The following is a 12,633-nucleotide window of genomic DNA, read 5'->3' as shown; positions in this document are numbered from 1 at the left end:
GCTTATATTTTAGAGCTCATGGGAATTTCAGAAATAAAAAGTTAATATTTAAGAATATTAATTATAATTTAAAAGCAAGTGATATACTTAGCGAAATACGATATCGTGGGTTGGATCCTGGAAAAAGAAAAGCACATTAGTGAAGAAACCGGTGAAATGAACAAAGTCTATAATTTAGATACTAACAATGTGCCCATGTTCATTTCCTAGTTTGAGATGTTAACGGAAGGGGGAATTGAGCAAAGTGTATCTAGAAACTCTTAGAAAAATCTTTAAAAGTTTTCTGTAAATCTAAAGTTATTCAAAAACAAAAAGTTTTTTTTTGGTTTTTGAGACGGAGTTTTGCTCTTGTTACCCAGGCTGGAGTGCAATGACGCGATCTCGGCTCACTGCAACCTCCGCCTCCTGGGTTCAGGCAATTCTCCTGCCTCAGCCTCCTGAGTAGCTGGGATTACAGGCACGCGCCACCATGCCCAGCTAATTTTTTGTATTTTTAGTAGAGACGGGGTTTCACCATGTTGACCCGGATGGTCTCGATCTCTTGACCTCGTGATCCACCCGCCTTGGCCTCCCAAAGTGCTGGGATTACAGGCGTGAGCCACCGCGCCCAGCCCATCCCTGTGTTTTATTCTTCTTTGGCAGTGTTCTCCTCCTGTGTTTAAAGGGTTGAGTTTGTTTCTCTCGTTTTCCAAAGGCAGAAATTAGTGATCAAAAAAGTAGACAGTTCTGTGTATATCAATAACATACGCATTGGAGATACTTCTATTAAAACAAAGAAAAAACAAAACAAAGCAGCAAACAGAAGCAGCACCAGACTAGAAAAGTGAATGCCAGCTTCCCTTCCTCCTTCCTGTTTAAACCAATTTCTCTAAAACTACAAAGACTTTGGCCCCTGAGTGGAGTGAGGATTCATACAAACAGTTTGTCAGGATCTCCTTGGCACCTGACCCAGAATGCTCTACAAGCTTTTCCCTACGTGGCAGCTGCAGATGCTATCTGGGCACCGGGCTGTACACCAGTTCTCTGGACAGCTGCAGGTCACTTGGTAAGAATAAGCCTCAGTAGAATTCTGATTTGATCCCCGCCTAAAGACTTGAACAATGGTGGTTGCTCAATAAATATTGTTGAATGAATAAATTAGATTAAGCAGTGACTTGGTAATGGTAGCAGACACAAAGAGCTCTGCTGCCCTGGTCTGCAGATGCTCCTTTCCTGACCCAGGCCTAGTTCTCAAGCAATGTGTAATGCCCTCAGTGCTAGAACCCACTGTTGGTATGTACTAGGAACTAAATTTGCTTTGCCCTTGAACTGTCTGTGGCAAATTCTGTTGGAGGGAATAATCATACTCTGGAATTAGAAGGATTTTTTGTAATTTTTCAATGAGCTTTGTGCTTGTCTTCAGTTGGAGAAGGCCAGTTGACTGTTGGAAGTTTGATTTGGCATGAACAACAGAGTTCTATGCATACGTGCATGTGATGAAGGGTAGTGACAACCTACATCACTCCAGGAGGAAATTCTTTTGGAACTTACAACTGTGAAACAGTGTGCGGGCCTGTCCTCTGACATCTTTGCAGTTAAAAAAGCTACTGAAACAATTTATAATCATTTCTGGCACTGCCATTAGTTTCTAAACAGCTTGTATTTTGAAGTTACTTTTCTTTTAAATGACCAACGGCAGAATCTCTGATTCTTTATGCAAGGACAAAGAGAAAAGAATCAAATGACTCAGTATATAGAATGAATTTCAGATTCCCAGTTGAAGCCATCACAGTTGGCCATTTGCTGAGTATCCACACTTTTCCTCTTGGCCTTTGTAGGTGATAGTTATTGCTATTATTATGTTTAATAACAAGAAAAAGGGGTTTCAAAGTTTTGCCATTCATTGTGGGTCTATTACCTACCCACAAATGAAGAAGGTATCTACTGCTTGGAAAGATTTCAAAGGTATAGAACTCTCCTCTTCAATAATCTAATTCCATAATTAGAAACTCATTCCTTTTGGCCTAAAGCATTCTAATCTGTTAAAAAGCAATTGCCCCTGAGAGAAGTAGCACATTAAACTTTAGAAGCCATTGGTGTGAATCAGTTTAACAGACCTTTCTTGGAGGGTTTGGGGAGAAGAGAAAAAGATCTGGAGAAAGAAAAGGCAAGGAAGCAGACTCTCCTAAATGTGTTTTACATGTTTTCACATCTAATCTTTACGTAATCTTGGCTTCCATTTTCACTTGGGGAAATAAAAACTCACCAACATTAGGCAAATTGCTGAAGAACATTCATCTGGTAACCGAAGGATCTGGGGTTTCAAGTTGGGGCAGTTGACGTCTAAACCCAGGTTCTTCCTGTTACAGGAAGTTTAGAACAGACTTGCAAGTCAGGGTAGGGAATGAAGACTTGTACTAAGAATACAATGGGGCGGGACAGGTAGAAAAAAAGGAGTGGTCATTTGTAAACTGTGTGGCTGCTAAATCCCAAAACACGAGGTTTAATTTAACAAAATCTTTTCTTTCTTTTTTAAGGATTTTTGTCAAACCTTTATGAAGGCAGATTAATGTAGTGGTTTAGTTCAGGAGCTCTGGAGTCAGAGCAAGATCTGGATTTCCATACATTCTTTGCTTACTAAATGTGTGGCTTGGAAACCGTATTTTTTTTTCTTGTTCCCACATTTGTAAAGTGCAAATATTAATTGAAAAGTCTTCATAGAATTATTGTGATGGTTAAATAAAACACTGCATGTAAAATGCTTAATATTTTGATTGGGACAGAATAAAATGCCCAATCAATGTTTGCTGTTATTATTTCTGCAGGGAAAGACAAGGGGGTAGAATCCTGTAAGATAGATCCTTCCAACCTTTCTCAGAGAAGGAGCAACCCCAGTCTCTTGACTTTGTGACAATGAGACTTGATTTATAGCGGTATTTGAAACTTCCTTTGGGGGGGGTGTGTGTGTGTGTGTGTGTGTGTGTGTGTTTTCCTTTCCATATGGGGCTTCTCATCATCTCATTTCAATTCTGGCACCTTCCTGTCTGAATATGGAGCAGAAAATACTTTAAGTGTAATTTTCTCTGAGAGGAGAGAGAAAGAGGGAGACAGGAAGGGAAGAGGTGTCTGAAACCACTAAGGATCTAGAAGCAGGTTTATGTTAACTCATATCTTTTCTTTAAGGATGGTCAAATATTTCTGATTGCCCTTTGCCTTTCTATACCTGTGTGTCTGTTGGGGTTATGGATGGGAATTCAGTAAATGAGAAACAGTAAACAGGAAGTTTTCCAAAAGATACTAGGATTATTAATTCCAGTGTGAACAACTGAAGTTAAATAGCATAAGGAAGGGGGACTCTTCCCTGCCATTCAGAAAGCTCATCTAGCTACAGTGGAGCATGATAATCCAGTCAGGAATATTATTCTTCTGAAAGTTGCAGTTTTATGTAGATGGATATAAGGGAGAAGGAATAGGATCAGGCTATGGACTTGAATATTGCCACAAAAAAAATGGATTGGGTTGGGGGTGGTCAGGAAGAGGAGGGGAGGGAAAGGGGGTTTAAATACAAAACAAAACAAAGCTGAAACACCCAGGAAAGTCCCAACCTCTTAGCTGTAATAAGTCAGCTTTTGTTAGCTTGGCTTTTGAGTATTAAGCACTCAGTTCATCTCCATTGATTTGTAATGAGGCTGGGAGGCTCACAAAGCCTTAATCAAGCCAGGATCCCTTTAAAATGAACTCTTCTGCGAAGAGAGCTGGCAGATAGCATCTGTGGAGGAGCCGTGTTGGAGAGAGCTCACTCTCTCCATTGTGAGGCTTACACTGGGCAAGAGAATGGGGTAGGGGCTTCATTAGTCTGATAAAAACAGACAGGCCAACTTTTCATTAGAGGGATGCACAAATCCACTTTACGTGGCTTTCCTCCTTTACATTATAAAAGCATTATCAGGCCCAAGCTTATGGGACTCATTATTCCACACAAACACCAGGCTCAGAGGTGGGGAGGTGGTGTGCTGAGCCATCCATCCTGGAGTGGGATTGAGGACCTCTGCTAGCTTTGCAAAGCAAAAACACTGCATTAACCACAGGCAAAGCTTCCCTTCCCCATGAAATTAAGATCCACAAGATAATCTCCTATTTTTTTTCTACTGTCAAACAAGAGAAAGTAGTAGAACTTTGGACCTTTTACGATAAGGGGCAATTTCTTCTAAAGTTTATGCATCAGGATTCTGGGTTATAGAGAAATTCTACTGCTGATGCCTCTCATGGTCTCCGCTCTGCTAAAATGATTTTACGTAAATTAAATAACTCAGACTGCTGTTGTTATTTTTTTCTTGCATCCTGTCTCACTGTGACATCATGAATGATATTTATACCATTTTATAGTAGATTTTATTAGAATTTTGGTGTGGAGGCATCGATATTGAGGCTTGGATCAAGATTCTTCATTTAACTTTTGCAGCACTTTTTCAATCTTGGCCTTTGCCTTCTGCTATGTCTACTCTCTGTCTTACTCACTTTTCATACTCTCAACTCTTCACCATCCACTAACCTGAAGAATTTACACCTAAATTCTAAAACACAATCTTGTCAGCAATTAAAATTCCTGAGTCTGTTTTCCCCACTCTTCTTTATATATAAGGTTATATAATCTTTAAAACTCTATTTTTTCAGGTAACCCTATTTTTTATTATATACCATTACTGTTTGATATTATGTTTAGGCCAATAATAACAATAATAATGAGTAATACACGCATCAACAATATAATATGTCCCAAGTTCTGCAAGATAAGTTTATTCAAAATAAAAAATACTTAAACTACCTTCATACCTGCAAAAATAAAAGTGCTTTTTTATTTGCTTTTTAAAAGTTTTGTGGAAACTTTCGAAGATACCTGATTCAGCCATGGAAAATACAAATCTTGGCTGTATTCTTGCTCCAGATTGAACAAATAACTTCCTCTCTAAACCAAGTGTGATAGCTTCATGAGAAAAGAAAATAGGTTGGACCTGGAGGAAGCTGGCATCAACACAGAGAACCAGGGATTCATTGCATTCCCCGCCACACCTGAGGCAAAACCCTGACTTGGCCTGGGACTTCCTGATCTGTGTACTTTTGACCAGTCACTCAGTGTTGTTGAAGTCTGCCCAAAATGGCGAGGCCCTGGACATGCTTTTGTGGATTTTAGTTTTGCCGCAGGACTGGGCATGAGCATTTCACCTGACATGTTGGAAGCAATGCTCTTTATCTGGTGCCCGAGGACCTGACCTACGTGGACTGGAGCTTAACGCAGTGTCCCGTGCTGGAGTCATATAACCAACTCCTGTTGGCATCAGTCCCAATATTGATAATCGTGATGAAGCTAGCGAAGCAACTCGATCCATTCCTCTCTTTCCTTCTGTATATTTAACTTCTGACTCAAAGATGACAGAGGCTGAGGAACCAAAATCTTAACTGTTTCTCCTGGTGGAGATGAGGTGACTCAGCACCTTGGGGTACGAGCATCCAATAAGCAGCTCTGTGACTTAAGGTGCTTCCCTGGCGTACACACTGAGATCAGTCAGGTCCAGAAATGGCAAATGTGAGGGACTCCCCCGACTGACATGATGAGAAAGGAAATAGACATTATGCTTTTCTTCAGGAGGATCTGAGTTCACTAGACAAAGGCCTGATTTTACTTCTAAGAGTGCATAATTTGGGGCACTGCCAGGTATATATAAATAATAGCATGGCTGATGAAAGAATTCAACTATTTTTCTAGCTTGTGTAAATATCTGTGAAAGCCTATTAGTTTCTGCTCTCTGAATCTTTACTGAGACAAGGGTTGCCAATGTTTATATCCAAAGAAGAAGATAAAACCCTGATCATTTCTTTAACTTTTTCATAGCTGGGATTGCCATACATTCTTATTGCAAATACAGAGATGTTATTCAAGCCTAAACCTGTCCTGAATCAGTGGGAATTTAGGGAGTTTGTTTCATCTGCTTGAGACCACACCACGGCACAAGTCTACCTGAGACAATCTATTTGATCTGAATGTTAATTTTCTTCTTTCATTCGATTAAGAGTTAAATTCTTTCTCTTTTATATAACCAGCACTAAAAGGCCTGAGTTACTTTGTTCCTTTTAGTGATAAATCTAACTGGGTCTCAGTCCTGAAAACAACCTCTGGTTTGGCACTTATCCCAAGAGAGATGGAGTGTGGTGTGGAGGTCAAGCAAAGGGTGATAAATTGAGGAATTATGGATCATACCTTCAGCTCTGTTACTTTAATTGCTTTTAGCATCATTGTGAAGGGAGACAAATCCAGCAGTGGTCAAGCACTTAACCAAATAAAGCAAGAACTGAGAGCCTGAGAAACAGGAAAACACGAGCTCTACTGTGGGATTTTCTGAGGTCAAATGATGTGTAACTCCAGGTTTTTCAAACATGAGCAGTGGAATAAGTAAAAGTATTGTAGTTATGGAGAGATCAAGCCTCTCAAACAGCACTGACTCTAATACAGGGCGTGAATGGGCAACAAGTAGGCGGAGCTGCTTGGGTGAGGGGGCAGCTGTGTGGGTGAAGGGGCAGCAGTGAGGGTGAGGGGGCAGCTGTGTGGGTGAAGGGGCAGCTGTGTGGGTGAAGGGGCAGCTGTGAGGGTGAAGGGGCAGCTGTGAGGGTGAAGGGGCAGCTGTGAGGGTGAAGGGGCAGCTGTGTGGGTGAAGGGGCAACTGTGTGGGTAAAGGGGCAGCTGTGAGGGTGAAGGGGCAGCTGTGTGGGTAAAGGGGCAGCAGTGAGGGTGAAGGGGCAGCTGTGTGGGTGAAGGGGCAGCTGTGTGGGTGAAGGGGCAGCTGTGAGGGTGAAGGGGCAGCTGTGAGGGTGAAGGGGCAGCTGTGTGGGTAAAGGGGCAGCAGTGAGGGTGAAGGGGCAGCTGTGTGGGTGAAGGGGCAGCTGTGTGGGTGAAGGGGCAGCTGTGTCGGTGAAGGGGCAGCTGTGTGGGTGAAGGGGCAGCTGTGAGGGTGAAGGGGCAGCTGTGTGGGTGAATGGGTGGTCTCAAAGACTGCTTTGGATTCCAGTGTGGGGTTGGCAAAGCAGGAAAAGGGCTCGCAGGGCAGTACAGAATTGGCTGAGGAGTTTGATGGTTCTGCAAGGGCCTCCCAGTTTGGACAGTGAAACTCCGGGAACGTGGACATTGGCCATGGTGGAATTGCATGGTAAAATTGCATCAAGGGATGCAATGAGGAAAGATTCTGACTCCTCAAGAATCTTCACACCATGTCTTGTTCCCTAATGCTGTGAACTCTGGTGAAAAGACAAGAAAATATAGAGGAGGAGAACACAATAAACTAATTATGTTGTTAAACAAAATTCAGTTTTAAACAAAAATAAATTTATATAAATTGGTAAATTTTAATTTTCTACCACCAGCAGAAAGTTGTATGTCTGTACACCTGAACGTTGTGACTATAAGAATTCCTATAAATGTTAAGAAAGAAAGAACAATAGTAAAGTATGAATTGAAAAGGATTATCAGGAAGAGCAGGGTTTCTTAGGACTTTGTTGAGAGATTTTCAGTTAATTGGTAGACACAGAAGGTAGGTTGAGGAATGAATGGGAAATGACCTGGAGAGAGTGACTGCAGCTGATCCAAGATCAGAGATGGAGAGAAAAGAAATGAGGCTGGAAAATAAATACAACAGGCCTTGGGATCAAGTAGTGATTAGGGGTGACTGGAACATGCTATGGTTTGAATGTGGCCCCACCAAAATTCAAGTGTTGCCAACAGGATAGTACTAAGAGGTGAAGCCATTAGGAGGTGATTAGACCATTAGGGCTCCTCCCTTGTGAATGAGTACTTATAAAAAAGGCTGCATGCAGTGTTAATCTGCTTGCCCTTCCACCCTCCTTTCACCATTTCAGGACACGGTGTTCCTCTCTTTTGAGGATACAGCAACAAGGTACCATATTGGAAGCAAAGAGCATCCCTCACTAGGCAGGCAGTGAACCTGCCAGGGTCTTAATCTTGCATTTCTCAGCCTCCAGAGCTCTGAGAAAAGAAATTTCTGTTCTTTATGAAGTACCCAGTCTCAGGTATTTTGTTATAGTAGTACAAATGAACTAAGACAGAATGCTTGTAGGTTAAAGACAAATCCAACAAAGAAATAAAAGAAGCCGCAGGAAAAATAGAATATATCTTGAAAGAGGAGGAAAGTAGAGGATAAAGTGATAGGTAGATTGGTTATTTTAAATAGGAAGAGATCTGCTTTATCTTCTCAGACAGGAAGAAAATAGGTGAAATGATTATACTACACTTTATAGAAAGGGCAATGAGAAATTGAGAGAGGTAGTGGTTGGTCACATTTCCAGCATGGAAAACCTGCAGTATCTCAACTAGACACCGCTGCATGGTTAACTCACTCCTTCTAGTGAATACTTTCAACTGTCCTCTCACTTCTAGCATCTGAGATTGTTACATTTTCTAAAAAGTCACTGAAACCTCTCTTATGAATGTTTTACCCTCTGAATCTCCTTTCTCTTTCTTATTCTCCGTTGCCCTTCTGTAGATGTGTACCTGGTCTCCACTGCTCTGCATTCAGTCTTTAGATTGGTTGCCTGCCATGTTTCTAACTGGGAAATTTCCTGATATGTAACCTGCAATCTTACTCCACCGTTATTGTAATAAAGCTAGTATATAAGATACACCGTCCTGCGTGCCTTGAGTTTCTAGCCTACCCACCCTGAGAATCAGGTATCGGAGAGGTAGAGGCAGAAGATAAACCTTCTCTTGTTGATTTTTACATATTGTATGATCTTTTCCTTTATCTTCCTTTCTTTGATTCCTTTCATTTTAGCATAATGAAAGTTCCTACTCCTAATTGCTGATCACCTTGGAACCCTGTTGGGCATATAAAACCTTTAGAAAATGATTTTCTTAAATAAGGAATCTGAGGTTGAACCTACGGCACCCTGTTTTTCCCTTGGAACTCAGGAGATGTGGCTGTTTACTCCTCTTCTTCTGGCAGGCTCTCCAAATAAAGAGAACTGAATCAATACAAAAAGAGAGCCATATCAATAGTTTGACAATGGTTATTCAAAATGGTGACGGAGAAATGGCTTCTTTTTGATAGCATTGAAACTTTGGATTCTAATAACTTTTAATTACATGGCAAGAGAAAAAGCTTGGTTTGTATCACAGCTTAACATCTATGAGAGATTCACAGGATGTTTGTTGGTTGTGCATAAAAGAATAAGGTGCATACTTGGGGTAACAGTTTTCTCACCTAAACAATTTAGGGCTTCAGTAATAAAACTGAGATCTTAAGTAATTGCTTTATTAATTTATGTACAACCAGTGTGAAACCTCTTGGTATCCGACCTTTTGTAAAAATCTAATACATTTGATAGGAAAGAATGTCCTTTTTAATAATGAGAAGAAAATAATATTTATATAGCTGTTCCATAGATAGAATTTTGGAGTCAAACTGAACTAACTTCCAACTCAGCAACTCACCAGCTGTGTGACCAGAGGTAAGTTATTCAGTCTCCATGAGCTTCAATTTCTTCGGTCACCAAATGAAAATGATCATATTTAAGTTTGTCACTTCTGTCTCAGAAAGGGCTATGATCAGGATCCTGAATTCCTAAATCTTATTTTATCGTCAATGGGATATAAACTGTTAAATTTATTCCGTTCTAATTATATTATTTATGGCCGACGGGTGCTTTGCCTCGAATCCGTGTATGAATAGGCTGAAATTCTGTTTCCCAGCTCCGCTAATATCCAGTTTGTTCCATGCCTCCTCTCCCTGTGCTTCATCCTGGTCTTACAGGGCCTTCCAAGAGTGAGGGCAGTTCTAATTAGGAGGCTCCTCTGTACCTAACTCACCAAGTCTGCAGTAGGAGAATGAAGAGAAAAAAAGAGAAAAATGAATAGAAAGTATTTCCACCAACTCAATTCCACTTGTAATCCCTTGTTCCTTCAACTCTGATTTCTTTATCTCATATTCCAGCTCCTGTGTTTATTTGATGGGAGATGTGTAACACAGGAGACTGGAACTCAGTAGGCAGTCAATCAACAGTGGCAATTTTCATGTCATTGCAATTAATATTTAAAAATTTGGTCATTATTAATGGGAGCTACAATAAATAGGGCTTTCTTGAAAAAAAGCTCAACATCCCAGACCACAGGTATATCTCTTAATGTAGAAGGAGCTTAGAAGTCCCACCTGGCTTTGGTTAAACTGTCATTGATCTTCTAAACAATATGAATGAAGGATCTGTGTGTTGCTAGAACTAGACAGTTTAAGAGGACTCTGTGCTAAGCAGCCTCCCTCTTCCCTGGATACATATAGAAAGGGGAGTCTTGGGAGCCTTGAGGCCGAATATCTCTTAGTTTGTGCACAGTTTTTACCCCAGATTGATACTGACCTGGATCTATAGGCCACTGTTTCTTCTCTGAGGTTAACATTTAGCAGGAAGTGGAAAATAGAAGTGTGGACAGGGCAGTAATTTGTGCCAGAGTCAGAGCTCCAAGTGCTAGTCAATTAGCAGGTCAGTACCAAGTCTGTAGTGTATGCCATTTGCTGGTGCGATGCACCTGACTTGGAAGAAACACTCACCTTCCTGGAGACAGGATATGTGCTTGGCAGCATTCTCACTGACCTTCCACTGTCATTACTTAAGGTCCATGGGGGTACCCTCCCCTAACGTTGGGACAGAGAGCTTTGAACTTGCGGTACATCCTGTGAGCAACAAGTACCAGTTGCTGCCAGGGAAACCCAGCAGGATTCAATGCCACCGCCGAGGACACTCATTCCAAGCTGCCTGGCTCCATCCCAGCCCAAGCATAGATCAGCTAAGGAAGCTGAGCCCGCTATCTACAAAGGATAGAGAAGTCCGAGCTGGTGCAGACAGCAGTTGTGCCAGGGGGCTGCACTGAGGTCCCTACCTGGGAAAGGGGCCAGGAGGATGATACTTGGAATTTAAGTTTGTCGATCAGGCATCCTGTAATAAACCAACCTGTGAGTGAAGCCAGACAGCTTCCAAGTCCTTTCACTGAATAACGTAATAAATACATCACTGCACCACGAAATGACCTCTAGGTGGCTTTAGAATGCTTAATTATTGATTAATCTTTATTAATGAATGAATTTAAACACGACTCCTGCTAAACAGGAATATGAAAACCAGTGTTCCATGAGAGTAGAGAGTGATTCCACAGTAGGAAAACTGCCCTGGGCACGGACCACCGCCCAGGAGTGGTCAGCCATACTTTGCTCCTGAAATGTTGCCACTAGGGTTGATAGTGCCTGTGGGTATCACTGCAGTTCCAAGATGGGATGGAAAGTAAGGTAATTGATAAAGTAATAGCAAAGGAGGAAGGAGAGAGATAAGTTGAAAGCATGGAAAATGATGGGGAAAACAGGCATGCCGTTCAACTTTTGCTGGGAATTGAGATTTTGCCGAAAATGTCAGGGAAAATAGATATGCAGTTCAACGTTTGCTAGGAATGGAGGTTTTGCCGAATGAAAAGTTATCCTGCCTTTCAGGGGTTCACAGTTTAATAGGAGAAAGGGAAAATTCCAACATATTCTCTAATACATGTATGAACAAAATTGCCTGGAAAATTCTGAAAATACAAGATTAGGATCAGAGAGCACTGAAGCAATAATTTAAATCTGGCATGTACATCATGAAGTTCAAAGAGGCTTTGAGATACAATAATAGTAATAGTAAACAATAATAAATGTCTTCCTTCAATGAGGGTAGAGAAATAAGTAAATTATTCACCACTTTAATCACATCCTTTTTTCTAGGACTGTGCAGGTAGCCCAGTTTCCTCAAAGACAAGCACAGCAGGAAAATGCTGGCTTTATCACATGCTGTCTGCTGGGCTTCGTGCAAGCTCCTTCACCTCTAGGGACTTTAGCTTTCTTGTCTGTTTATTGAAGATAATGATACCCCCTTTATGAGGTGGTTAGTAAAAATTAGAAATGACTGTGTGGAAAGTGCAGAGAGTCCTGACACGTAGAGTCATTTGTAAGTAGTCTAAGAGTCATTTATAAATAGTAGTAATTAGTGACCATTCCATTTGGCAGTGTAAAATGTAATCCTTTCATTATGTGACATCATGCTCGAAAACCTTTGATATTCATTGATGAACATAGTAAAGAAATTATTACACCAGGAAAACAAAGGAATTTTCACCTTTAGAGAAACACAAACTTGCAGCTTGCTGAAGAACAGGGACCCTGTCCCCAGATGGTATGGGCTTGAATTCAAGCACTGCCATCTTCTAGCTGTGTGACCTTGGGCAAATTACTTAACCTTTCTGGCCTTACTTTTCTTATCCATTGGATGTGGAATAATGATAACACCTACCTCGGGGTTTTCATAAGAATTAAGTATTTTATAGTCGTAAAGCACTTAGCACAGTGCCTGGGATTTAAGTTAAATATTTATAATATTCTTATTAGAAGGGATCACAACTAAGTCCCATCAAGGAAAAATACTCTGCCTGATTAAAAAACAATCTCCTCTTCTGTGCTCCCACTACCCGTGCCTTTTCCTTACTCAGAACCACTCCCCACCACACGTGCAAACACTTTGTCATATTGAGTTGACCTTGAGAGCATCTAGAGGGACTTTTCTTTTTGTTTTGTTTTGTTT

Source organism: Aotus nancymaae, unplaced genomic scaffold (assembly GCF_030222135.1).
Source record: "Aotus nancymaae isolate 86718 unplaced genomic scaffold, 86718_ANA_hifiasm-v0.15.2.pri h1tg000108l, whole genome shotgun sequence".
Classification (NCBI taxonomy): Eukaryota; Metazoa; Chordata; class Mammalia; order Primates; family Aotidae; genus Aotus; species Aotus nancymaae.
The sequence above is the reverse complement of the archived record's forward strand: the minus strand, read 5'-3'. Positions refer to the sequence as shown.